Below are 26,529 nucleotides of genomic sequence, written 5' to 3' on the forward strand. Positions count from 1 at the left end.
CTACTTTAGCATGACCTATGCGCACGAACTTAAAGCATAAAGAATAACGATGTTTAAAAATCTTGCGAACATAGTAGCAGTAAGAATAGTAAGGTTTAAAAGCGTGTACATATCACCTTTTGATAATGCATACATCAACTATCGTACTAAACAACTTCTACGCGAGGGTTCGACCATCGCTTGTACGTGTGCTGCTATCTTAACATAACCTATGTGCACGAACTTAAAGCATAAAAAATAGTTATGTGTAAGCGAACATAGCAGAGTGTTAACTACGTAGGTGTAGACATTGAACTTTGCATGCTGAAGCAGCATACTACGTAACCGTGACGTCACGACCACGTGCTCTTGTTTGGTAAACATAGCCACGTGCTTTTTTGACAGCTGTCTTCTTGACGGACCCTAACCTCACTTTGAAGGACAATAGAGCGTCGCTAACCTCACTGCTGCCATCTTTACGGCAGTAAACCTCAAGGCTGCCACCTTATGCATGTTATAGCGCGGAATTTAAAATCCAACAGCAGAACGTCGCTAACCTCACTCTTGCCATCTTGATGGGCTTAAACCTTACTGTTGCTACCTTGTTTATACGCTTTTGTGTTCGTTTACTGTTAATCGCTAAGCTGTTCGCATCATCGAAGTTGAGAGTAACAAATGTCGAGTAGATTTAAAGAAGAATCTGTTAGCAGAAGATAAAAGTCCGTCATGGAAAAACCTATTTCTAGGTATATTTGCGAAGAGTGTGGAAAAGCATTTTCCCGAAGCTATCACAGGAGACGTCATGAGATATCATGTAGGACGATTTTTCAATGCAAACATTGTAGAAGAGAGTTCGAGAACGCATACAACGCTCAACGTCATGAAGCCGCGTGTAATGTAGCTTCATCGGGAACAAAATACATAGAGCTCGACCATATTCCAGCGAACACTGATTTATGTTTAAAAAGTACACCTCTGCGAGAGATTTTTAATTCTCCCTTGTTGTCTAGACCTGCTGCAAGTTCTGTTACTGAGCACAAACTTCAAGATAAAGAGAGGCAAGATCATGATTATGATAATAAGGATAATGATGTTGATCAAAACAGTAGTAAAGGGAAAGTAGAAGAAGAAGAAAATTCATTGTCATTACAGCTTGATGATTTTACTTCATTTCCTAAGCCTACTACACGTTCTGTCGAAGTGCAAACATCTCAAGAAGAGATGCAAGGTAAAGAAGAAGGAAATTTCAACGCTTCATCGCTATCGAAACAAGTTATGTTTGCACCTAGAAACGCTACTGCTGAAGCACGTACTATATCAAAACAAGTCCCTGCACATCAACTGTCTGCATATAGACTCAAAGTTCACAACAAGCCTCTGTTACCCTATGTAGATATAAGCTACTGTAAAGACCCCAACGTACTGGTAAAACGTTTACAACTGCTAAGAGCCTATCATGATGCTGGTTACACACAGTACAAAGAAGATATTTTTGAAATAGAGCATGAATTACGTCGTGTTGGTATTATTAAGTAAGCGCTTACCCTCACCTAAGTCATCCATCTGTAGTATATAGTCGATCGAGTAGCTATATTCGTATAGATTATTTCCCAACATTCTCCCTTCCTTAGGGTGTTAACTCCGCCTCTAGTTGTTGAGCCGGTCTCAAGCCCGGATAAAGAGAGGAGAGGCACCCTAGCCCTTTAGCCCTTTAGCCCATTAGCCCTTTAGCCCTTTAGCCCATTAGCCCTTTTGCCCATTAGCCCTTTAGCCTATTAGCCCTACAAGGAATGTGCGGTAATCTAATCTTCTTAGAACAAAGGTATCCCCTGACATGTTGTATTGAGTACAGTGTTCTGTTCTACTTATTTAGTGTTCTAAACACTTCAATCAATGTTCCGATCACATGATAAAGTTAACAGCATAGAGTGCAGTGTTCGATTCTAGTCTTGTTATGTTTCTTTAGTGATTTGCAAGTCTAAACATGCATAATGACGTCATCACTGCAGCACGTGCTTACTCTAGCTATCCCGATGCAGGTTTACGCCTTGACATAAGAGGAGGCCTTAACAGCTTATGTATAGCCGCTATTGTTTAAAGATAGCTGCTGTTAAGAAAAAGCACGTAGAATTTTTCAAATTACATTTCAAAGGTATGAGGTTTAGTGCTGTAAAGATACCTGCACGACGCAAAGCTAGCTTTCTTCATCAGAGCAGCCACCATCTTGTGTGAGCACCTCTAGACCGTATCATAAGGAGCTGTGTATAGTCACCGTCTTGTCGCTGCTACCTTGCGCAAGCACCCCTAGGGCGTCTCATAAGAGCAGCAGCCATCTTGTGCAAGCGCTCTTAAGCTGCCTCATAAGAAGCTATGTATAGCCCCCATCTTGTAGAATTAGATAGCTGCCAATGCCAAAGGGCCTAAGTAGGGATCGAACCGTCGATCTCATCATTAGACTATGTTTTTTTCTTGTTCCTGATACTGCAAACCTAGGTATCAGGTTTTGCTCTACGATGCACCGTTTTAGAGATATTTAACATTTTGCATTTAAGCCCCAAATTTAATGAATCGAACCTGCACGGCACGTTATACTCTCTACCATAGCTAAACCTGATCATGTTACGAATACTTGCTTCAATACAAGCTAAAACAGAGCGAATGCCAAAGGGCCTAAGTAGGAACCGAACCGTTGATCTCATCATTAGACTATGTTTTACTTGTTCCCCATACTGCGAACCGAGGTATTGGGTAGAAAAATTTTGTCCGTTTTGCTCTACGATGCACCGTTTTCGAGATATTTAACATTATTCATTTAAGCCCCAAATTTAATGAATCGAACTAGCATGACACGTTAGCCTCTAAGCTAAGAGCAGCAGCCATCTTGCGCAAGCACCCTTAAGGCGTCTCATAAGGAGACGTGTATAGCCGCCATCTTGTGTCCGCCATCTTGCGCAAGCATCCTTAGGGCGTCTCAAGCCATCTTGTGCAAGGACACTTAAGCCGTCCCATAAGAGCAGTCGCTATCTTGAGCAAGCATCCCTAGGGCATCTCATAAGGAGCCATGTATAACTACCATCTTGAGCAAGCATCCCAAGGGCGTCTCATAAGAACCTGTGTATAGCAGCCATCTTGCGTAAGCACCCTTAAGGAGTCATGTATAGCCGCCATCTTATGCAATTAGCGTCGAGAGAGGGCTGCTGTAGAATTTTTCTTTTTAAATTATCCGCCACCACATTTCAAAGGTATCTAGCTAAAGATGGCAGCACTGCGGATGACAGGTGACGAATTTACATCTACTACGATAAAGAGGGCAGCACGGTGCTCTCTGTATTAAAGATGGCGGGTGACAGCTGTCAAAAAGCACATGGCTATGTTTACCAAACAAGAGCACGTGGAATTTGCCGCCATCACATTTCAAACTAAAGAGGGCAGCACTATGCTCTGTCGATTAAAGATGGCGGATGGTAGCTGTCGAAAAAGCACGTGAGTTTGTTTCCAAACAAGAGCACGTGGAATTTTTCAATTTGCCGCCACCACATTTCAAAGGTATCTAGCTAAAGATGGCAGCACGGTGCTCTCTTGATTAAAGATGGCGGATGATAGCTAACAGAACTTTTCAAATTGCCCGCTACTACGTGCTTAAGGTAGTAGCCATAAAGAGGGCAGCACGGTGTTCTGTGGATTAAAGATGGCGGATGACAGGTGATGAAATTGCCCGCATGATAGTAGCACAGTGCTCTGTTGATTAAAGATGGCGGATGACAGCTGCACATGGCTTTGTTTCCAAACAAGAGCACGTGGAATTTACCACCACCACATTTCAAACTAAAGAGGGCAGCACTGTGCTCTATAGATTAAAGATGGCAGATGACAGCTGTCAAAAAAGCACGTGAGTTTGTTTCCAAACAAGAGCACGTGGAATTTTTCAATTTGCCGCCACCACATAGAGGGCAGCACTGTTCTCTCTGGATTAAAGATGGCTGCTTGTCGAAAAGCATTTTTCAAATTATCCGCCACCACATTTCAAAGGTAAGTAGCTAAAGAGGGCAGCACTGTGCTCTATAGATTAAAGATGGCGGATGACAGCTATCAAAAAAGCACGTGGCTGTCAAAAAGCACGTGGATTTGTTTATCTCGAGCTAGTGAGGTTACGTTGGTAGCACTAAGGTTTAGGTCCGTCAAGATGGCAGCACTGCCGATGACAGGTGACGAAAGAGGGCAGCACGGTGCTCTGTAGTTTAAAGATGGCGGATGACAGCTGTCAAAAAAGCACGTGGCTGTCAAAAAGCACGTGGCTTTGTTTACCACACGCTAGTTAGGTTAAGTTGGTACTACTGAGGTTTAGGCCCGTCAAGATGGCAGTACTGAGGTTAGCGATGCGTTGTTGTCGATGACAGCTGTCAAAAAGCACGTGGCTTTGTTTACAAATCTGTCAAAAAGCACGTGGCTGTCAAAAAGCACGTGGATTTGTTTATCTCGCGCTAGTTAGGTTAAGTTGGCACTACTGAGGTTTAGGCCCGTCAAGATGGCAGTACTGAGGTTAGCGATGCGTTGTTGTCTGTCAAAAAGCACGTGGCTGTCAAAAAACACGTGGCTTTGTTTACCTCACGCTAGTGAGGTTAAGTTGGCACTACTGAGGTTTAGGCCCGTCAAGATGGCAGCAGTGAGGTTAGCGATGCGTTGTTGTCGATGACAGCTGTCAAAAAGCACGTGGCTTTGTTTACAAATTCAAATCTCGCGCCAAAATTCAAATTTCCCGCCAAAATTCAAATTTCCCACGGGCGGCGGAGGCGGCGGAGGAGGAGGCGGCGGGCGGCGGAGGAGGCCGCAGAACCCGCTTATTATACTACTATGGTCACCAGAATTTAACGGTTTTTATAAGAGCCGGTGTGCCGGAATATTGTTCAATAGGAGTTCTACCTACTGGAGGCTGGCATATTTCAGTGCCTTCGTGTATTGTAAACTAGACTAAGTCGTGATCGGAACAGCGAACTTTGGCTCAGAGCCAGTCAGCCCTCTAGGATTATGATTATTATGATTAATAATAATAATAATAATAATAATAATAATAATAATAATAATAATAATAATAATAATAATAATAATATAATAAGAAGATGGTGAAAATCCTGATGGAAAAAGTAGAAATTAAAGAAAGGTCATAAGGATAATTCTTGGCCCAGTTAAAGACAAAGATAAAAATAATTAATATTTCGCGTGGCTATTTATAGCTGAGTGCAGCCCTTGAAAGGCAGACCCTCCGTTGAGGGTGGGCGGCATCTGCCATTTGTAGGTAACTGCGTGTTATTGTGGTGAAGGATAGTGTTATGTTTGGTGTGTGAGTTGCAGGAATGTTGGATACAGCACAAATCTCCAGCCCCCAAGCCACTGGAATTAACCAATGAAGGTTAAAATCACCGACCCGGCCGGGAATCGAACTCGGGACCCTCTGAACCGGTGGCCGGTACGCTGACCATTCAGCCAACGAGTCGGACGTGTTGTAGGTAACTACCTGTTATTGTGGTGGAGGATAGTGTTATGTGTAGTGTGTGTGTTGCAGGGATGTTGGATACAGCACAAATACCCAACCCCCGAGCCACTGGAATTAACCAATGAAGGTTAAAATCCCCGACCTGGCCGGGAATCGAACCCGGGACCCTCTGAACCGAAGGTCGATACGCTGACCATTCAGCCAACGAGTCGGAGAAGGCGAAGATTAATACGATGTCAGCATAACTATTAGCAGTACCGGTACACTCATGTCCGGAAGACATCTGATGCCATGCAGAGAATTGCATTATATGGCCACTTGCTAAGAATGAAACCAACACGATTATCGAACCGGGTTTTTACCTATTTTTAAGAATAGTCAGAACCAGCAAACTCGGTTCAAGGAGGTGAAAAGGTCATCATCATTATCATCAGTTTACCCTCCAGGTTCGGTTTTTCCCTCGCACTCTGCGAGGGATCCCACCTCTACCGCTTCAAGAGCAGTGTCCTGGAGCTTCAGACTCTTGGTCGGGGGATACAACTGGGGAGTATGACCAGTACCTCGCCCAGGCGGCCTCACCTGCTATGCTGAACAGGGGCCTTGTGGAGGGATGGGAAGATTGGAAGGGATAGGCAAGGAAGAGGGAAGGAAGCGGCCGTGGCCTTAAGTTAGGTACCATCCCGGCATTCGCCTGGAGGAGAAGTGGGAAACCACGGAAAACCACTTCCAGGATGGCTGAGGTGGGAATCAACCCACCTCTACTCAGTTGACCTCCCGAGGCTCAGTGGACCCCGTTCCAACCCTCATACCACTTTTCAAATTTCGTGGCAGAGCCGGGAATCGAACCCGGGCCTCCGGGGGTGGCAGCTAATCACGCTAACCACTACACCACAGAGGTGGACGAGGTGAAAAGGTACCTGCAGGAAATGGGGATCACTTATGAAGATATAGTACAAGAACGCCACCCATTCAGGAGGAAACTAAGTGACCACCAGGGTTTTCGAGAAAGGTCAAAGTTGAAGACGGAAAAGACGTGGACGGAGGAAAGAGAAGATCAAACGCCGGCAAAGAACGAAGGAGCACTGGGCAAAGATCAAACTCCAGACAAAACAGCTGACATGACGTGGTCCGTAGTAGGGCAATACAAAATAATAATAATAATAATAATAATAATAATAATAATAATAATAATAATAATAATAATAATAATAATAATAATAATCTCTTCCGCAAGAAAATATTGACGAACGGGCTAAACCGAGACGAGCAACCGAAGAGAAGACACGGTGCCCCTTGGACAGAGGAGCGTAAGCAGGCCCACTCACAAAGAATGAGGGAAATTTGGGCTATAAAGAAGGCCAAGTTCAGTGTCAAATGCAACAAGACTTAACGTGGTCCTTGATGGCCCCAGCGAATTATATATATTGTACCATTACGTTACATTAGCGGCCGTAAATGTCATGGAAATAGTGGACAAATATGGCGTACAATAGCTTCAGGCAATGTGCAAATGCACAGAGTAGAGATACAGTAAATCGATATCGACCGGTCGCAAAGAAAAGAGTCTCAAGATTAAATAATGATGGACCATAAATTTTTTTGAATGGAACCGATTCTTGACTACCTTGAGAAAAAGTTACGAGTTGAAGAGGATCAGCACAACCTACTGAAAGAGAAGAAAAAGATTAGCGCAACGTTAAATATTAAAGTAATAATATACAGACATCGTTGAAGAGTTTATCTGCAAAATATCGGCAGGAAAAACGAAAATTTGAAGGAGAATATTTATTATTGCAACAGCCAAATTCAGAAGCAAAATGAGATTACAGCCGAGTCGAATATTGCCGAAATCAATATTATAGCGGCAAATTTATGCTAAGGAAGGCATAATTTATTGTTTCCAAGTGGGGAACAATATCTGTTTAAGCTAAAGAATTAACAAAAAGTAGGCAGAATTAAAGAAATCACCAAATTAAGAAAGATATTTACGACCAATACGAGAATCACAAAACAATTAATACGTATTGAGTAACCTACTATTCACCAGTGAAATATGCATTCTACCATGTATTTATTGTTTTATCATTTCATGAGAACTGGTGACAAGATGGAGTCAGCTTAAACAGATGGAATTGATCGCTCAAGATGAAATAGCTCAAGCCAAGATTCCCAGCCGGAGCCGCAGATGACGTAATCTTTGGACTGCAAGGGCTGCCTATTCCAAGATGTCCTAGACCAGGAGAAATCCAGCAGCAAAATCCCGTTACGAGATAAGTATTATGAGTTGCATCGTATTGAATTTGAAATTAGTTGATGAAAAATATTTCGTATGTGTGCAGGAGTGCTAGAAGTAAGAGATTTAGTGCCAATGAACAGATATTAGAGTATAAATGCCAATTATTAACCGATGATATATGCCAATTTCTGCAGTATAACTAAGGTGCTTATGAGATAATTTTAGGTTAATGAAAACAAGATCAGATTGAGCATTTGTGCATGTTTAGTGCCAATCCATACGAGCAGACCGTGAAACGTTAAACCAGCTGTGGTTGTAGGGAATGCATGCGAGATGCGAGACGTAACCTAATATTTGAGGTCAATGTGAGTTGCAGTCAGGGCCAGTACGATAATTGTATTGTAAGGAAATGTTGAAATACAGTATTACGGAGTTGCAGTGTGTGAAAGAATATTCAGGCTATTAAGTATTTCTACCGTAACACAGAGGTTATTTAAATGGAGTTAAATGAATATGTTTTTAAATATGGAGGTATATATAAAGGAAATGGAATATTAATGTGGCAAGATGTTGTTAGTATGAGGAGATACGTTTCTGTTCGTTGCATGAGTAAGAAATAGTTGATTGAATTGCGAATTCCTGTGTTACATATAATATTTATATTAGGATTAGCACTGCAAGTGAAGGATTCAGGCCATGTTAAGTTGAGTGTATGACTTGAGCCAAACATAATATGTTTCGTAGTGACTTTCAAGCTGAAGGTATTGATAGGTTACTTGATTATTATACGTTACGTAATATAAATATACAAGAATAAAATGGAGTCTCGCGTATATATATTTGAAGTTCAGCGCATCAACGCTAATATGAAGAACGGTTTTCTTTGACAAAATCTTGGCACAGCGAAGAGATATTTGAGAATAAGTAAATACATTGGCATATGATTAGGAATTCGTGGCAAGATTTTCGCAGGTTAGACTGATTTACTATTATATCTATGGCACTCTGTAGTAAGGATATTTGGTTTATTATGTACATATGATGGTGTACAGTTTTAATTTACTCAATTTTGGGTATGATAGGAATGTTAATAACTGCATTGGTGTTTTGAACCCAGATATAAACAACGTAATGCTTATCTCGTAACGTGATGAGTCAGAAGTGAGAATCCAAACAAGTATCCAAATAAATTCAGACAAATAGACCGAAAGGAAAGATGTAAACCAAAATGATGCCCCAAAGACAATCCCAAACAGTATTAACAGGAAGATATTCCACTCCTCTTTGATGAATAAAGTTTTGGTCCCTACTTTTCCCCATGAATCAACTTAAATACTGAAAATATGATATATTATTGAAGGATAACGTAAATGTAAACAAATATAATGGTAATTTAAATATTTTTCAACTATGTTTATCTCAGAAATTAAGAATTTAAGAATGATCTTTGTAATTTCATACGATTTTCTTTTCTTTATTGCCGATAGATGCATTGATATTCCACTTTATAATATATTAGCATGCTAATAAACTAGATGTAGTATTAATATTGCGTTTATATTTCTAAAGTAACTTGTAGTACGTAGTAGTAAGATAATATATGGATCAATTGAATTTGTTTATGCCGAATACTAAGCGTTGATCAGGCAATTTCCTAAATGTATGGAGACTGAATGACTGGTTGAGCATATAGCTACTCTTCAACGGAATCTACGACTTATCTAGAGTATATGGGAATACAATGAAAGTAATTTACCCTGAGAAACGAATATGCACCATGTTGTTATTGCTCGTGTTCATACATGATATCCCAGTTTTCATGTAAATTATCCGTAAATGATATAATACAGAGTCTAGGTATGATTCTTGACCCGAGGTTGTGAATTGCGTAGCCGGAGCAATGTTTAAACAGGTGTATATTTAATTAATGCTCCAACGCGGCGTAATAGAGGAAGTCACCGCGGGAACATTAATAAACCAAACGGTGCAATATATTGAACCATACGGTTCATGGGACAATTGTATTAATTTTAGTATTGGATATTAGGATCACACAAGGCCACCCACGAAGCCATTGTCTTACAGTATATTTCATAAAGGAGTCCAGAAGACGCGTTCTTGTGTGAAGTGAGCTAGAGCGTCATTATGAGAAATCTCCAGAACCTCATTAAAAGGAGTTATGTCCCAAGCCAAGCCTCTTGATGAAGATTGGGGACGCTTCCCAGATCCCGGCAAAACTTATATTAGGAGGGAAGAAAGAATTAAATTAATATCTTTGGTTACGGAAGAGTTGCATTGGATTTGAGACAAGAATTGCAACATGCATAATTTCTGCTTAATTTTGATATGCATTAGGGCTGCATTCATAAATACATTCGTTAATTAGAGCTCAGGATGTACTGTGTGCGGGAAAACTTCGCGGGCGCGCGTATATTGCACGCGACCAAGCGGCGTGATGACGCTAAAACGGGATTATAAAATAAGGCCGCCTGGCATATCAGTCTCATTCTTGGACAATAAGACCGCTTGAACGAGTCGTCATACTGCGTGTTGGTACTGAGAACAACGCTTTGTCTTCGAGCTGCACATACTACTAGTACTGCTGTATCTGCGAGGAAGTAAGTAATCAACTTGTATATTCAGCTGAATTTAAGATTTTACCTGTGAGAATATGCTATGGGGAGATGAGGTACTGCCTGTAAGAGACTAATGAACTAGTAGCTTCATATTTCTGTGAGGTCAAGGTATTACTGACGAAAGGCTAGAATTAATATTGGCTCAGGATTGGAATTCAGAAACGACAAGTTGTCCGAGTGAGAGGGTGAAATAACAGTGACTGAGAGGAGTGAAGAAACTGTGTACCAGGTTTAAAACTCTGAACGAGACTTGGTCAATGTAACGTGTGAGACATGATAGTAGGGGAAACAGGCATCGAGTTTGGACAGTCTGTAATGAATGAATTTGTTTTCAGTTACCACAGCATCAAGTCAGAACGAGTGTTTGACATCATCATTGTGAGGAAGCCACAACCAGCAGCTGAAGCCAACACGACAACGGGCATCGATCCAGGAACGTTGGGAGCACCTGATCAGCGCGACGCCGAAGGGGTCATCTTCCAACTACCTAGGGAGCTGTACGAAGGAGCCACACAAGAAAGAATGTCTCCAAGTGGTAAACAGTATCTGATACTGTTTACCGCAGTCTATCATGATGTAGTAAATTCAGTGGTCCACAGGGAGGGCCGCTCCGTCATGTCATCGATAACATAAGGTCAGAGCTTTCCAATTCTGTTTCAAGCATGTCATTTAAATGTAGATAGGAATATGGGGGGCCGTCAGTCAACAGATTAGTTATGGTAGGAGAATTTTCCTTGTAATTAAGAGCTAGGCCTCAAGCTCGAACCCCGTACATTAGGATAGATGATATTTTGTAGATTCCTTGTTAGCGTGTTTATATTTCATTTCGATTGTATTATTTTACGTACGTGTGTTTTTTATGGGTCGGATCGAACTCCTTTGGTCATGGTAGGTGAGTCTTACAGACAGGCACTTTTTATTATATCGCAGTTAGGCATTTGTTTCTGCAGACGTAGATACGTATGGTTGAGACCAGCATGGAACCCGTAATTCACCCAGCGTCACTAACAGGGCGAGCGAGTCCGAATATTTGAGAGATATGAGCATTATGCAGATCGCTGACTGTATGTATTTGAGATGAGAAAGCCCGGCACAGTTTGAGAGTGTATTGGCCGCATGAGAGATGCCTGATTAAGGCCATGTGTTTATCGCATATTGATTTGTGTCTTTGTCGTATCAAGGTTGAGCCCAGGGGAGGCGGAAATAAGATGAGTTATATCGCTGGTGATATTGAGATGAGGGCAGATCGCCCAGGTGTATTTAAAAGAGTACTTTTAGCAGCCAGGTTACGTGAGGTATTTTGAGAGGCGAGATGTTTTTTCTGGCAGTCAGCTGAGCTCATCAATTATGTGGACTGTCGCTGGTGAAGTGGTTGCAGGGGTGAGGGTGCTGCGCCGGACGTCACAGTCTTGAGAATTGGTTATTGTCGTCTGCAGCTTGTCAAGTGTGCGAAGGGGAGGAGGACCTTGATGTTTTGAAAGCAGGAAGAGATCTTTTTTTATGTCCTATTTGTTCTACGTTAATTTTTAACACTGGCCCGTTTGATATTGACACCCGTGGATATTTTAGTTATGTTCCTTTTATAGTGTTTGCATATGAATCTTATACACCTTACTCGTCATGGGACTAGGGTTCGTGACCGAGTCAGGTCACTGTACATTCTGTGTTGATATTGGTTTACACCGGGGTTCGACGGCGCGAGGCATAGTAAATTTTATGGGAAGCACTGTTTGATGTGGATTTCAGCAGATATCCATCTTTCTAGACTTCGTTACTTACACTATTGTAACATGCTTGTTCCGGCACAGCTGTTTTCGTGAAGGCAGTGAACTGGTTGTCATCGGCTCAGCATTATCTTGACCATGCATTTTGAAAGCTATTAGATCTGTAAATAATTCAATCTTATGTAATAAATCCCTATTTGTTAAACCTTGAATGCAGCGATGTTTTCTGTTAGATATTTTATTCTATTTTAATTTAGCGAATTCTTACCTGAGTAGGCACATGTCCTAGTGTTTTATCTTTATGTTGCCCCGTTATCCCCATGTTATCCCTGAGAAGAGCGCTTATACGGCTGAGTGAAGAGGACTGTGTTCAGGTAAGACTATGTGCACCAGCTCACGTCTGTGAGAGTTTTTTCACTACTGTACTCTGGGTTCGAGACCGGCTTTCGCCTGGCCGGAACTTTAGAGTCCAGTAGGGCACAATATATCATAATAATAATAATAATAATAATAATAATAATAATAATAATAATAATAATAATAATAATAATAATAATAATAATAATAAGTGCATTTTTATTTATATAATCTGTTTACCCTCCAGGGCTGGCTTGCCCCCGGGACTCAGCGAAGGATCCCACCTCTATTTCCTGTAGCTTGAGATATTTGTTCGGGGGATACAAATGGGAAGAAGAGCCAGTACCTTGCTCAGGCGGCCTTACCTGTTATGCTGAACAGAGAGCCTTGTGGGGGGGATGAGAAGATTGGAAGGGATAGGCAAGGAACGGGGAAGGAAGCGGCTATGGCGTGAAGGAGGGTACCATCCCGGCATTTATCTGAAGGAGAAGTGGTAGGAAACAGCGGAAACCACGAAAAACCACTTCGAGGATGGCTAAAGTGGGAATCAGACCCCCCTCTACTCAGTTGACACCGCGAGGCTGAGTGGACCCTGGTCCAGCCCTCGTACCAGTTTTCAAATTTCGTGGCAGACCCGGCAATCGGGCCTTCGGGGGTGGCAGCTAATCATACTAACCACTACACCGCAGAGGCGGACAATAATAATAATAATAATAATAATAATAATAATAATAATAATAATAATAATAATAATAATAATAATAATAATAATAATAATGGCGTGTGGCCTCCGAAGAGGCCTGGTACAGACAGATCTTTCGATTTGACCCCCGTAGGCGATCTGTGCGTCGAGTCCCCGTGCCAGCGAAATTAATCAATGATGGTAAAAATTACCGACCCTGGCGGGAATCGAACCCGGGACCCCTGTGACCAAAGGCCAGCACGCTAACCATTTAGTGGGGGGCCTTACCTATAATGAATACTAATGATGAAGACGGCACGCACACACCAAGCCCCGAGCCATCGGAATTAAGCAATGAAGTTTAAAATCGCCGACCCGGCCGAGAATGGAACCCGGGAGCGTCTGGACCTGAGGCCAGCGTGCTAACCATTTAGCCTTGAAGCAGGACATAATAATAATAATAATAATAATAATAATAATAATAATAATAATAATAATAATAATAATAATAATAATAATAATAATTGTTACCAAGTTTTTGTGGTAGGTAGAGGTGAAAGAAGGTGCGGGGGTGAACAGGTCTCAGGCTACGAAATTAAAGTTAACTTAAAATTTAACAAGGCTATATTTTCTTTCCAAAATTCAGAAATAACACGAATGGCTGGTACAGAGTAGCAAGGCAACAAAAGTACAATTACAGTATTTACAGGATTTGGGCTTCGAGCCCCGAACTCGCAATTCTTGGGCAACTAGCCCGACTTTACCTCAAAACAAGATTTAACAGAGGGGCAGAAAACCCCATTCATGCCCAGGAGCACTTGCTCTAAATTACACAGAAAAGCCTCCTCGAGGCATACAACACTCAATTTTCGAGAAAGAGCCACTCGCTCTCAACTTTTAAGCCTATCAAAGGCCACACCAAACTCCACCTTCAAGTTGTCCTCTAAGGACATAGACACAGGGGTAAAATACCCAACCTACTGAGGCCTATTAAGTGAGAAAAAGGTTAATTACATGACCTCTAAAATAACAATTTGAGAGGAGGCGAACTGCACTCCTAATACATTTTGTTTAAAACCTAATCTGGCTCTAGGCCGCTAATGCAAGGGCTAATCCCATACTACAGAGGTGACTTTAGAAAGGAACAATTTACATTACATTAAGGAAGAATCGGTTGTGAGAAATAAGTTCACCTCAAAACAATATGAGTGGGAGCTCGAGAGGGTTAAGCACTCTCTATCCCAATATGTAGCTTAAAAGAGAATAGATACAAAGAGTCTTTACATTTTAGGGAAAAGTTACATGGAGGAAAAGCTTCGGACCCGCCCCGAGAGTTAAACTACTGAGCTAGCAAGAAAAGAAGTTATTAAACGGCCATTACCTTGTTGTTGAACTGCTGCCCGAAGAAAGAGGCGCTTCCCGCCCCCTGCTATGTACTTTACACACTGAAAGATGGTACTGAAGTGGCCCGGAGACCCTAAAATCAGCAGTTTATGTACTCTCGCGGAAAGTTCGAGGCGTTTGAGGAATGAGAACACCCTCCCACAAAAACTTTATTGGCTAGGGTTAAGCAATATATCCCCTCTGAGGAAGATACACCTGATTGGTTATAAATTAATTAAAGAAATTCGGGATTGGCTAAATTCAAAACAAGGGGAAAGAAAGGGTTATACAGCCAACTTAAACAATAACAGAAAGAAATTTAACAAGAAACAAACTTTTGAAATCAAAATTTCTCCAAAAAACAGTTCTTTCACTTCGCACTAGGGTGCACTATTGTAGTTCTTCAGTAGTGTCCTCTAGAAGAGAAAGTTCACACTTCTTACTACAGGTAAAACAAAAATATATCGAAAACGACCCAGTTCAGAAACTTCAAAATTTCCAAGTAGTGACATCTTCTGAGAAACTTGAAAATTAACACCTTAAATAAAGTTCAGACTTTCTCCAGTAGGGGAGTTTCAACTGGCGCAAAATTTGAATTAGCGGCGTGGAGGTGTACCGCCCGGTACAATAATAATAATAATAATAATAATAATAATAATAATAATAATAATAATAATAATAATAATAATAATAATAATAATAATAATAATAATAATAATAATAATAATAATACTGGACGGACACCCCCCGTGCATTTAAAACTAGCACCTTGTAGAAGGTCATCTAGATCAGAAAATCTTGAATTCAATTTGGAAATAGTGTGAACATTTCTCTATAAATGTCGTTACTATCAACTTATGTCGCGTCCTCTGGGGTTAAGATGAACTATTAATTTTTGAAGTAATTTTGTATGTCAAGGTTTCCTAAATTGAATTGGTTATAGGTTGTTTTTGATGTTCCAAAGTTATCAACACTTCTATCTCTTCCCGCCAACTTAAGATGTTGGCAAATGAGATATGTTGTAAATTTTGTATATTTATTTAAGCAACCAATCGCGGGTTTCGGTATTTATTTGATTCTCTAATAAAAATTGGGGGTGTGTCAGGGTCTTGCCCCAGAGTTTTCTGGAACCTTCCTCTCCGCTATAAAAGCCGTGGGCTGATGAGCCATGTTGTCTTAGTGATCGCTCCAGTCTAGAGTGTGTACGTAACGAAGGTAGGGGGAAAGGGCTCCGTAGTCCATCTTCAGGAGGTCCACCAGCTCAAGGTAATGGCAGACTCTGCTTAACCACGTAATAGCCTTTGAAAGCTAGCTCGAGGGCAAGGTTCCAAATTTTAGTAATGTAACTTCTGTTTTATCAAATGTAAGTCTCAAACCTTAAATATAAGTTTCAAACAAATCTAAAGAACTTAACCAAATTTAGGGTATAAAGAGTGAGGAACCCTCTTGTATTCCCTCTCAACTTGATATTGAGGTGACTAGATTTTTTAATCTTTAAAATCTATCCAGTAATTTCTGTAACTTAAATATGTTTCTCCATCTAGTCACCTCCGTTGTATAGACTTAGCCTCTCTAACGTCGGACCATAAGCCCAAATAGGGTTTCAAGTATTTCATGTAAATTTCAAGGAGCGGAAGTGTTCGTCCCCTTACCATTTTGTTTTTACCAAAGGCCAGGTAGAATAGGCACTTGTTAACAGTGAACCTTACTCATTGCATTTTAAGGCAAATCAGACTGTTGAACAGTTAGGACAGTGGATACTGTTTAATTTTGGAAAGGCGGGAAAGGTGTAAATTTAGAACAAAGAAGCTCTTCCACTGATATAAAAATGGGGAGATCCGTCTTCTTGATTGTTGGTTGAAAGGAGCCGCAGCGCTAATGTAAAATTTGTAAATAGGGAGCTTCAAGCTCAAGGTTGTTAATTGCTTATTAGTTTATTATTATGATTTTTCTAAGATTGTTCCCCTAGCTCACGAGCTAGATTTTGTACCTGATTTACTATTTGCTTAGCAAAGTGTAAAGTTTTACATTTGAAAAGAAGAAAAAGATATAAGGAAGAAATAAGTTATAGCACCAATTTTAATGTTTTAAATTAATCTTCTGACTTTTCCATATCCACCTATTCATATCCGCACCTTCTTTCACCTCTGCGTTCTACAGCAACACGGTAATAATAATAATAATAATAATAATAATAATAATAATAATAATAATAATAATAATAATAATAATAATAATAATAATAATAATAATAATTGTACCAGGCGGTACACATCCACGCCGCTAATTCAAATATTGCGCCAGTTGAAACTCCTCTACAGGAGAAGCCTGAACTTTAACAAACTGTACTAATTCAAAGGTTTCTTGGAAGATGTCACTACCGTAAATTTAATTATGTTTAAAATTCCCGACCCTGCCGGAAATAGAACCCGGGACTCCTGTGACTAAAGGCCAGCACGCTAACAATGGAGTCGGACATAATAATAATAATAATAATAATAATAATAATAATAATAATAATAATAATAATAATAATAATAATAATAATAATAATAATAATAATTGTTTTACGTCCTACTGGTTACTTTTACGGTTTTCGGAGACGCTGAAGTACCGGACTGTTATCCCGCAGGAGTTCTTTTATATGTCAGTAATCTACCAGCATAAGAGTAGCGTATTTGAGTACCACCAGACTGAGCTTGGATCAAACCCACCAACTTAGGGTCCGAAGGCCAGCGCTCTACCATCTGGGCCACTGAACCTGGATGGAATAGGAAGAGTTCGACTGGGTCAAGTAAAGATGCAAAACCATTGGAAATTTATCTTCAGAGTTGCCGAGGGTGAAGATCGAAACCATGATCTCCCAAATGTGAATGTCTGAGTCACTGTGCATCCATTTCTCGTGATGATCTTTTTACTTAAAGAGTGCTGTACTTTACGAATCCCTGTCTACAATATATTAAAACATTTTTGGTCAGTCTTCCGACGGAGCCTTCAGACATGTTACTCCCAGTCGCGCTAAAGCAGCTTTACACAAGCAAAGCCTTGTCTGCTTTCTCCCTATCTCCATCGCATTCTTCCTTTTGCTTACGAATAAGGCAAGTATGTTTTGAAGGTTAAAAAGGTTATGAAAAAAAAGTGTAGTGACTACCTCAACTGAGAAGCTTATCCGCTATTCAAGACATTTGGTCTCCCCTGCATCAGCGATGCAACAGCATGCGTGGAGCGGGGTGGGGGTTGGAGCGTGCAGACAGCCCTTCCGGCCGTTCGCCGACCGGACATAGATGAGATAACGAAACATATTGCCTGGAAATTATATACCACGTTGCAATTTTAGTGAAAGCAACAGTCTGATGAAGAATTATATTAAGCACATGATTTACATAAAAGAGTATAATAATTTTTGCTACATTTATAGGCTGGTTCATAAAATCTTCATTCCTCAGCAATATTCATCACGGGGAAAGCGATTTGTTCCTGCTTGATTTAACCGCGCTGTACCCAGGTTCTTCTTGGAACGAACAATTCTTAGAAATAACTGCATGTATTTAAAGACTATAAATCCGTTCCAAGTGAGGTTTTTACGACATTCGAAGAGCAAAGCAGTGTTAATGACTTCTATGATCTATGTACAGTATGTGTTATGATCTCAGGGATATCATATTGCCCCTTATTAATTCATAGTTTTCTGAAGTGATTGAGAATCATTCGTCATTTTAGTCGTCGAGGGTGAGACTAATTTAAAAAATAAAAATAAAAATTCCACAGTGCTAGCCCTTCAGGCAAGCAATGCAATGTTGAAAACATCCTAGGGATATGCGCTACGAATTTTAGGTAAATAAAATATATTAGAGTCTTTCTTTCTTTCTTTCTTTCTTTCTTTCTTTCTTTCTTTCTTTCTTAATCAGTTTACCCTCCACGGTTGGTTTTTCCCTCGGACTCAGCGAGGAATCCCACCTCTACCGCTTCAAGGGCAGTGTCCTGGAGCGGGAAACTTTGGGTCTGGAGGATACAACTGGAGAGGAGGGCCAGTACCTCGCCCAGACGTTCTCACCTGCTATTCTGAACGGGGGCCTTGTGGAGGATGGGAAGATTGGAAGGGATAGACAAGGAAGAGGGAAGGAAGCGGCCGTGGCCTTTAAGTTAGGTACCATCCCGCCATTTGCCTGGAGGAGAAGTGGGAAACCACGGAAAACCACTTCGAGGATGGCTGAGGCGGGAATTGAACTCACCTCTACTCAGTTGACCTCCCGAGGCTGAGTGGACCCCGTTCCAGCCCTCGTAACACTTTTTCAAATTTCGTGGCAGAGCCGCGAATCGAATCCGCGCCTCCGGGAGTAGCAGCTAATCACGCTAACTACTACACCACAGAGGTGGACAATGTAATAAAGTATGAGAATATATTCTTTATTTGTTCTTAAGAATTACAATCCTTTCCTTAACCATCGTTATCCGGTCCATTAGATTAGCAGTTTGCCCTTTGCTACTACTACGAGCGCTAATGTGAATCGATACAGAGTTTCACTTAAGCTCTTATAACTACATTCGGTGTGGACATTTTTCAAAATATAAAAAAAACTGCCCGAGGGTATTGGACCAAGTAACATATTAAAGAAAGAATTATGTAAATAAGTTAATTTGATTAGGATTTGAATAAAAAGAAGGCGAGTAAATAAACAAGCCATTTTAGGCTGTTTTTCTGGAACTGTAATTATCCCGGAAGTGATTTTTCGAAATTTGTTTTTTTAGTTTGCGGGAGCTATCCATGACTCACAACTGGAAATCTTTCCGGGCCCTTTAGTCCTTCAACTATCGGCACAATGGAGGAAATTGCTTAATTGTACGTTTCTCGTGGTATGGTAACCCCTACTTTGTCTAACATTAACCCTTGATTGACCTCGTGGAAAATACTCACACTAGTAATCTCGTGAGGTCCAAGGGACAGTCTGTCTGTAAGGTCATCAGCCTAGAGCTGGTTGGATCCTCAAATAGCACCACCAAAGGTTATGCGGTTATAAGGAAACCCCAAAAACCAATTGCAGCACCAAAATGAGGCGTACTAGGCAAGATGAGGAGTGAGGTAGTTCGCCATTGCTTTCCTCACTGGCTCAGAAAGTACTATTTCAGCACGACTGACCCTATGAGCAACACCTTTCATAATACCCAGATGCACTAGTCATGCTCTGAATGTCATTACTCAGCACTACCCATACCCCAGCAACTTCCATATTGTCACAGCCATGGATGTTGACTGGGACTTCGGTGGAAGCTACACTTTACTCTGGTCTGTGCCAAGAGATGGATGCAAAGGTACTGTATCCATCAAGAAATGACAGCAGGCAGCTCCCAGGGACTACGAAAATAAATATATATATATTTCCAAAACAATATTATTTTCTTTTCGTTCATTTAAATAACAATTTTAATTCCTTCATATTAATGCAAAATACAGCAAAATTTTTAAAAATAGTATTTTATTCAAACTGATAATGGTTCAAGAATCAAAATACTACTAAAATTGTGATGTTCCAGTCTTTGCTTTAGAAAATATAGCAATTTTTCATGTTTGCAACTTGAAGTAACACTTTTTAACACAAAAATGTATGATCTAAATGTCAGCAAAATCCAAAATGATATCAGATACAGAGAAAAGAATCCTGCAAGGGGTCAGTATGCCCTAATTCTTTTCACTGGCGCTGCTATTGCAAACTTTCTTGCTGTGCGGTAAGCAGATTGGCAGATTACATTTGTAACATAGGCAAGCTGTTTCAGTTCTCTTCTTCGCCGGACACACTGAGCAACATTTACGTTTGTTGGCATTCATTTTTTCCTCTGACGCCTCATCGTCGAGATCTAGTAGGTTCAACCTGAGCCCACGTGAATCTATTCTCGCCATTGTAGAAACGCTATACCCTTGGGTTGGGTTCTTCAGTTGATACGTTGTCATCTTCAGGCTCTGTGCTTCCTTTTCTGATGCGCTTACATCAGTAGTTGTTTTGTGATCAGTGGGTACGCAATCGGCGACATCTTGGTCTGAAAACTGTTCTTCTAAAGCATGTTGCACATGGCTACCTATCTGCTCTTCGGAGTCTGCCACATTTTGTTGGATTTGTTCATCCGCTTGCAGTCAGCCAGCAACAACATTCTCGAAATCCGTTGATGGTACATTTATCCATCTTTATAATGGCCCATTATATCACGCTTCACTAAGAATAACGAAATAATAAAAATACTAGAAAAATAAAGAAAGTTGCGTGACTGATCTCGTGTGGTCCGACGGTGAGTAAATAATTACCTACCGACTGACCGCACGTTCACGTCTTTTCACCATAGTCTGACTGGCGCGACTGTAGGAAGGTACTGGGAGAGCGGAGTCATTCAGTGAGAGATCATTCCACTTAAGCCTAGGTCACACTTGGCGATATTCTCGTTGCTAGTTCTCGCTGATAGTAAAATCGCTACGAGAATTTATGTCACATTACAAAGACTGAAGCGAGGTAGTATATAGAGGTACAAGCAGCGATAACATTCTGCGTTTCAGTAGACTAGTTTGCTGAGTTTTGTGTAATTTTCGTGGTGTTTTATAATAATGTCGTCTGTTGGATTGCAGCGTAATGTTATAAGACGTTTGTTGAGACTTACCGTGCATGAGGTCAGTCGCGAATTATCGATAGTGTTGACGAAATCAAGAAAACGTAAATGGGTGAGAGACTGGATAGAAAGGAGAGGTCAGCTTGGAGCCTCCAACAGACTAATGCAGTAGCTTTCTGCAGAATATCCTAAAGCGTACCTAATGTTCTAAGAATGAGCCCTTGCAAATTCGAGGACTTGCTTGAAAAGATTACACCACTTATTGTAAAGCATAATACGAAATTGCGTATGGCGATCTCATGCAGGACAAAACTGGAAATAACACTACGATGCTTGGCAAGTGGTGACAGCCTAATGTCTGCTCTGTATGCGTCTTTTAGTTTTTTTTAAAACCTTCTTCTTGACCTCATCTAGCGTAACCGTAAATCCCAACTCGTTTAATTCACTGATAATTTTAGAATAAGCACTGTCTACTATCTCCTTTCATGTAATCACTGGTCGAAACGTCCCACAGGACCTCATACTTCCGTAAAACCTCCAGAAATGGTATTATTATCTGTTCACCTGACCACTTTATATTACTCATTTTAAATGATAACACTGGAAAGTACATTTATAAGGTGTTTTAAGCTAAAACTTCTCGCTACAGTGCACTTCCTGTATCAGCGATTACGCTGTCACACAAGGCGATGAGTCGCTGTATGATGATCACATGACTAGCTAGCAGCGAGAAAAGTTAAATATGTCCAACTCTTATCGCAGCGATTTTCCTTCTCGCTGGGCTCACGGCGAGTAGCGACTTTTTTAATCACACTGAGCGATTTAAACAGCGAGTACTCGTTGCTAGCTGACTCGCTGCTATAAAATCGCCAAGTGTGACCTAGCCTTATACAGAGATATAACCGAACGTCACAGGTCCCAGGGACCACACAAGGTCAATTGAGGGTTAAAAGACTTTTGCCTTTGCGAAAATCAAATGATCATAAATAGGTGTCCCAGTCATGGCCATCCATCAAAGGCTGCTAATCTCAGATGGCAACCAGCCATAAGACACCGCCTGCAAGGTTGCTATGCTTTCAGTTCCGTCACACATTTTGTCACGTTACATTACAACAAACTTTTAGATGACCTCTAGGCATAAGACATATTTATGTTAACAAGCAAAAGCTAAGATTTGAAGGTCCTTGGGACAGGGGCGTAGCCGAATGGGGGGGGGGGGTACTGGGAGTTAGAACCCCCTCCCCCATGGACATTTTACAACATAAAAAATAAAGAAACTGACAATCTATACAAAGAAATAAATTTGAAGTGTCTGTTTGTAATGTCAAAATAAGAGTATTTTACTAAGTTTATCTTGAAGTACCTACGGTACTTATATCTAAAAAACAATTTTTACAATTTTTGTCTGTCTGTCTATCTGCCTGTCTATTTGTTCCGGCTAATCTCCGAAACGGTTGGACCGATTTTGACCGGGCTTTCACTGGCAGATAGCTGATGGTATAAGGAGTAATTCACGCTACTTTTTAATTTTCAAAACAATTAGAGGGGGGCTAGGGGGGAGATATAAAATAATAGGCGAAATGCCGAATTTGTCAAACAGGGACGAGGCAATTCTCATTTTAAGCCCCTTAACGCAAGGAACAAAACTCGGTAAGCCCTACGGGCCCGAAAATCATGTTTTAAGGCCCTAAAACCAACCGTTATGGAGATATTGGCATCACACTATCTCTGCTCTAGGAATCCGATAAAGGAACGACCAGCCGTAACCATGGCAACGCCAGCTCAAGGATTCTACAGCAGCGAGATTTGCCAATCTAAATTGGTACACATTTCTAATAGTTACGAAATGTCGGATCGAATGAGTACATTCAATAATATATTTGTGGTACTGTCTAGCGGCGGTATACTTACACTGTACTTTCAAACATGACAAATAATTTCTGGGTACTTAAGTAAGTGAGCCAGTTTCTGATAACCCGTACGAAGAACGGCTACTTCTGCCAGTAAACAATGAACTAAATAAATATTCAGAGACATATTCATAGAACCAACAGATCTGTTGAATCTGTTTTCTAAGAAGCCTCGAAAGTTGGGTTTTAGATCGTAAAAGGAACATACCATTCGCTGTAAGATCGTATTCTTCTTGTTCTGTATTTTAATGTAAGATTTTGTAGTGTACTGCAGTCTGAATATCAACATAATTCACTTGTCAGGGTCCTTATAATGACAAGCGCGCACCACACAAGTACCTTTATTTTCTTTCATCATTTTGTAACTACTACACACCCCACCCTCCCCCATCGGCCGATTCTGGCTACGCTAGTGCCTTGGAAGATTGGAAGGTTAAGGCTTCCACGTTAGGATAGTGGATAGAGTGATTAGTTCCATCACAGAGCCGCATTTACGCATGGGCCATAGCTCGGTGGCAACTTTTTAATGGGGGGCTGGGGGCTTTTTTGTTTTTTAAAAGAGTATTTTGTTATAATGTCATATGTAAGATACTTATAAATTAAGTATTCGCTCTAATGACACAAGCGTTTACTGCGGTTTATTGTTTAAGAGAACGTCTATTAAAAAACGTGTTAACTATTATAAGAATACGCATTGCCGTTATTTCGGTTTCACATTATTGCTCAACAATGACCAACTGCGTGATTGCTTAAGACGATGAAAGAGGCAGGTACCAGGAAGAACAAGGATGTAAAGTGTAAGGTGAGAACGGAAACGAATGACTCATCATGTACAGGAGGCTGTGAGACTCCACGTCAGTAGCTGGGGGTTAATTAAGGTACAGCCCAGCATTTTCCTCGTGTGAAATTGGGAAACCACCGAAAAACATATTCAGACCTACCGACTGTGAGATTCGAACCAAACATCTCCCGAATGCAAGCTCACAGTTTTCTTTCTTAATCCGTTTACCTCCCCCCCAGGGTTGTTTTCCCTCGGAATCAGCGAGGGATCCCACCTCTACCGCCTCAAGGGTAGTGTCCTGGAGAGTAAGACATTGGGTAGGGCGGGATAGTACTGGAGAGGAGGACCAGTACCTCGCCCAGGCGACCTCACCTGCTATGCTGAACAGGGGCATTGTGGTGGGGGGGATGGGAAGATCGGAAGGGATAGACAAGGAAGAGGGAAGGAAGCGGTCGTGGCCTTAAGTTAGGAACCATCCCGACATTTGCCTGGAGGAGAAGTGGGAAACCACGGAAAACCACTTCGAGGATGGCTGAGGAGAGAATCGAACCCCACTCTTCAAAGTTGACCTCCCGAGGCTGAATGGACCCCGTTCCAGCCCTCGTACCACTTTTCAAATTTTGTGGCAGAGCCGGTAATCGAACCCGGGCCTCTAGCTAATCACACTAACCACTACACCACAGAGGCGGATAAGCTCACAGTTACGCGACCCTAACCGCACAGCCAATTCGCTGTTCTCTCCGACTTCATCCTCTTGGCGCGTTCATATAAAGCTAGCTCCCCTTTCCACCGGGGGAGTTGACCGTGAGGTTAGGGGCGCGCAGCTCTGAGCTTGCAGATGGGAGATAGTGGGTTCGAATCCCACTGTCGGCAGCCCTGATGATGGTTTTCCATTTTCACACCAGGCACTGTTCCTTAATTAAGGCCACGGCCGCTTATTTTCTTCCTAATCCTAGGCATTTCCTATTCCATCGTCGCCATACGACCTATCTGGAAATATAGTCTCCTTTCCTTCATAATCTACTGTTTTCTTGACTCTCTCATATAGTTCCTGATTTGGTTTCAACCGGAAGAGCCTTCAGTGACAGTTTCGAACCCGCTATCTCCCGAATGCAAGCTAACAGCTACACACCCCCACCACGTTGCCAACTCGCTATTATTATTATTATTTATTAGCTAATCGGTCAACTAGGGGCCACGTTAAGTTTCATTATACATCCTGGCGTTTACTCAGCTATCGTTTGATTCAGTAGGTTTTCATGAGCTCGCTGTGTCGAGCGTGTGTTCATCGGACCACTTTGCACCAGTTGTCCACTTCACAACCCAGAAAGTCGCAAAAGTCACAACGCTTGTTCTGAAAAGGTCTCGCCTGTGCGCGTCCTCTGGTTGTAGACCCACTTTTTCGAGGTCTTTCTTGACGTTCATTACCAGGGAATTGTTGTCTTTGGTTTTGAGTCAAAATTGTTAAAAAGCGTTTTGTCCACCAAGAGTCGTCCATCCGTTGTAAGTGACCGTAGAAGCGATCCCTGAGTTTGCGCATTGTGTCCGTGATCATTTTTATCCTGAAATAAATTTGGGCCAAGAATGTTGTGGAGAATTTTTTTCTTGCTCTAACTTAGCGAGTGCACATTTCTGAGAGACGAAAAGGCATTCTGACGTATAGAGAGATACCGGTTTGATGACAGTGTTTTAATGGTGAATTTTGGTACTGTATTTATAGAAAAGCACTTCTTGTTAAATATGTTACGGGTGGTTTGAAAAGCTACCTCCAGTTTCCTTGCTCTAGCCGCTAAGGCCTCTGTATCTAGTACGTTTGACTGGATCCACTCACCAAGGTATTTAAACTTATACGCGCGGTTTATTGTTTCATATTTTGTGTTCGGTTGGGTCGTGTTGTCTTTGATGTTTGACATTACGTACCGTACTTCCTTCTTTTCAAACAATATTTAATAATAGAATTTATTGCAGGCAATGGCCATATGTTACAATAAATAAGGAATAAATAACTAGTCGCATAATTCTTTGCAAGCCTGTTTGTTCTGCTATCTCTTTCGACACATTAATTTTTTTCTGTTGTTGCAGTTTTTTCTTCTTCTTCGTCTTCTTCTTATTCTTATTCTTCTTATCATATTTCTTCCATCTTGGCCAGTGTGGTCCACGTGAAGTAACTTCATGATTTTCTTCCTCTCCTTGTCTTTCCAATATTTCTTCATTCCTTCCCCCGTTGAGACAGATTTCCTTTGCTTCATCTCTTTCTCCTGGAACCACCCAAACTCCTTTTCCGGAAAGTAGCGCTATCTATTTTCTTGTTTCTTGTCATACCCAGCTCAGAACCGTCGGATTTGTATTTTGGGATTTTTATCGAAATTATTAAATATTGTCTTTGTTAGCCTCTCTGATTCATACGGACCAAATGGTCATGAATTACATCCTCCCTTTTCTAATAATCTCTGAAAGCTCGTCATTTTTCAAAAAAAGTTCTTTAATTGTTTCTTTTCCTCTATTCATTTACCTTTGAACCAAGAATTTTTCTTGGTAGCGTACGGTACTTTCCTTCTTTTCTAATTAATCATTTTCTCCTTTTTTCTGTTTAAGGCGAAATATTGAGCTACCTACAGGCACTTCAGTGTTATGATGGTGTTGCAATTATGAAGTTTCGGTTTCTTTATATTGATTTTGTTGAAAATATCTTTAGTTAATTGATAAGCTACTTCCATTTTGTTGTGGTCTTGTTTTGTTTCCTTCTTTTATGATTATTA

The sequence above is a fragment of the Anabrus simplex genome, chromosome 3 (assembly GCF_040414725.1).
Source record: "Anabrus simplex isolate iqAnaSimp1 chromosome 3, ASM4041472v1, whole genome shotgun sequence".
NCBI lineage: Eukaryota > Metazoa > Arthropoda > Insecta > Orthoptera > Tettigoniidae > Anabrus > Anabrus simplex.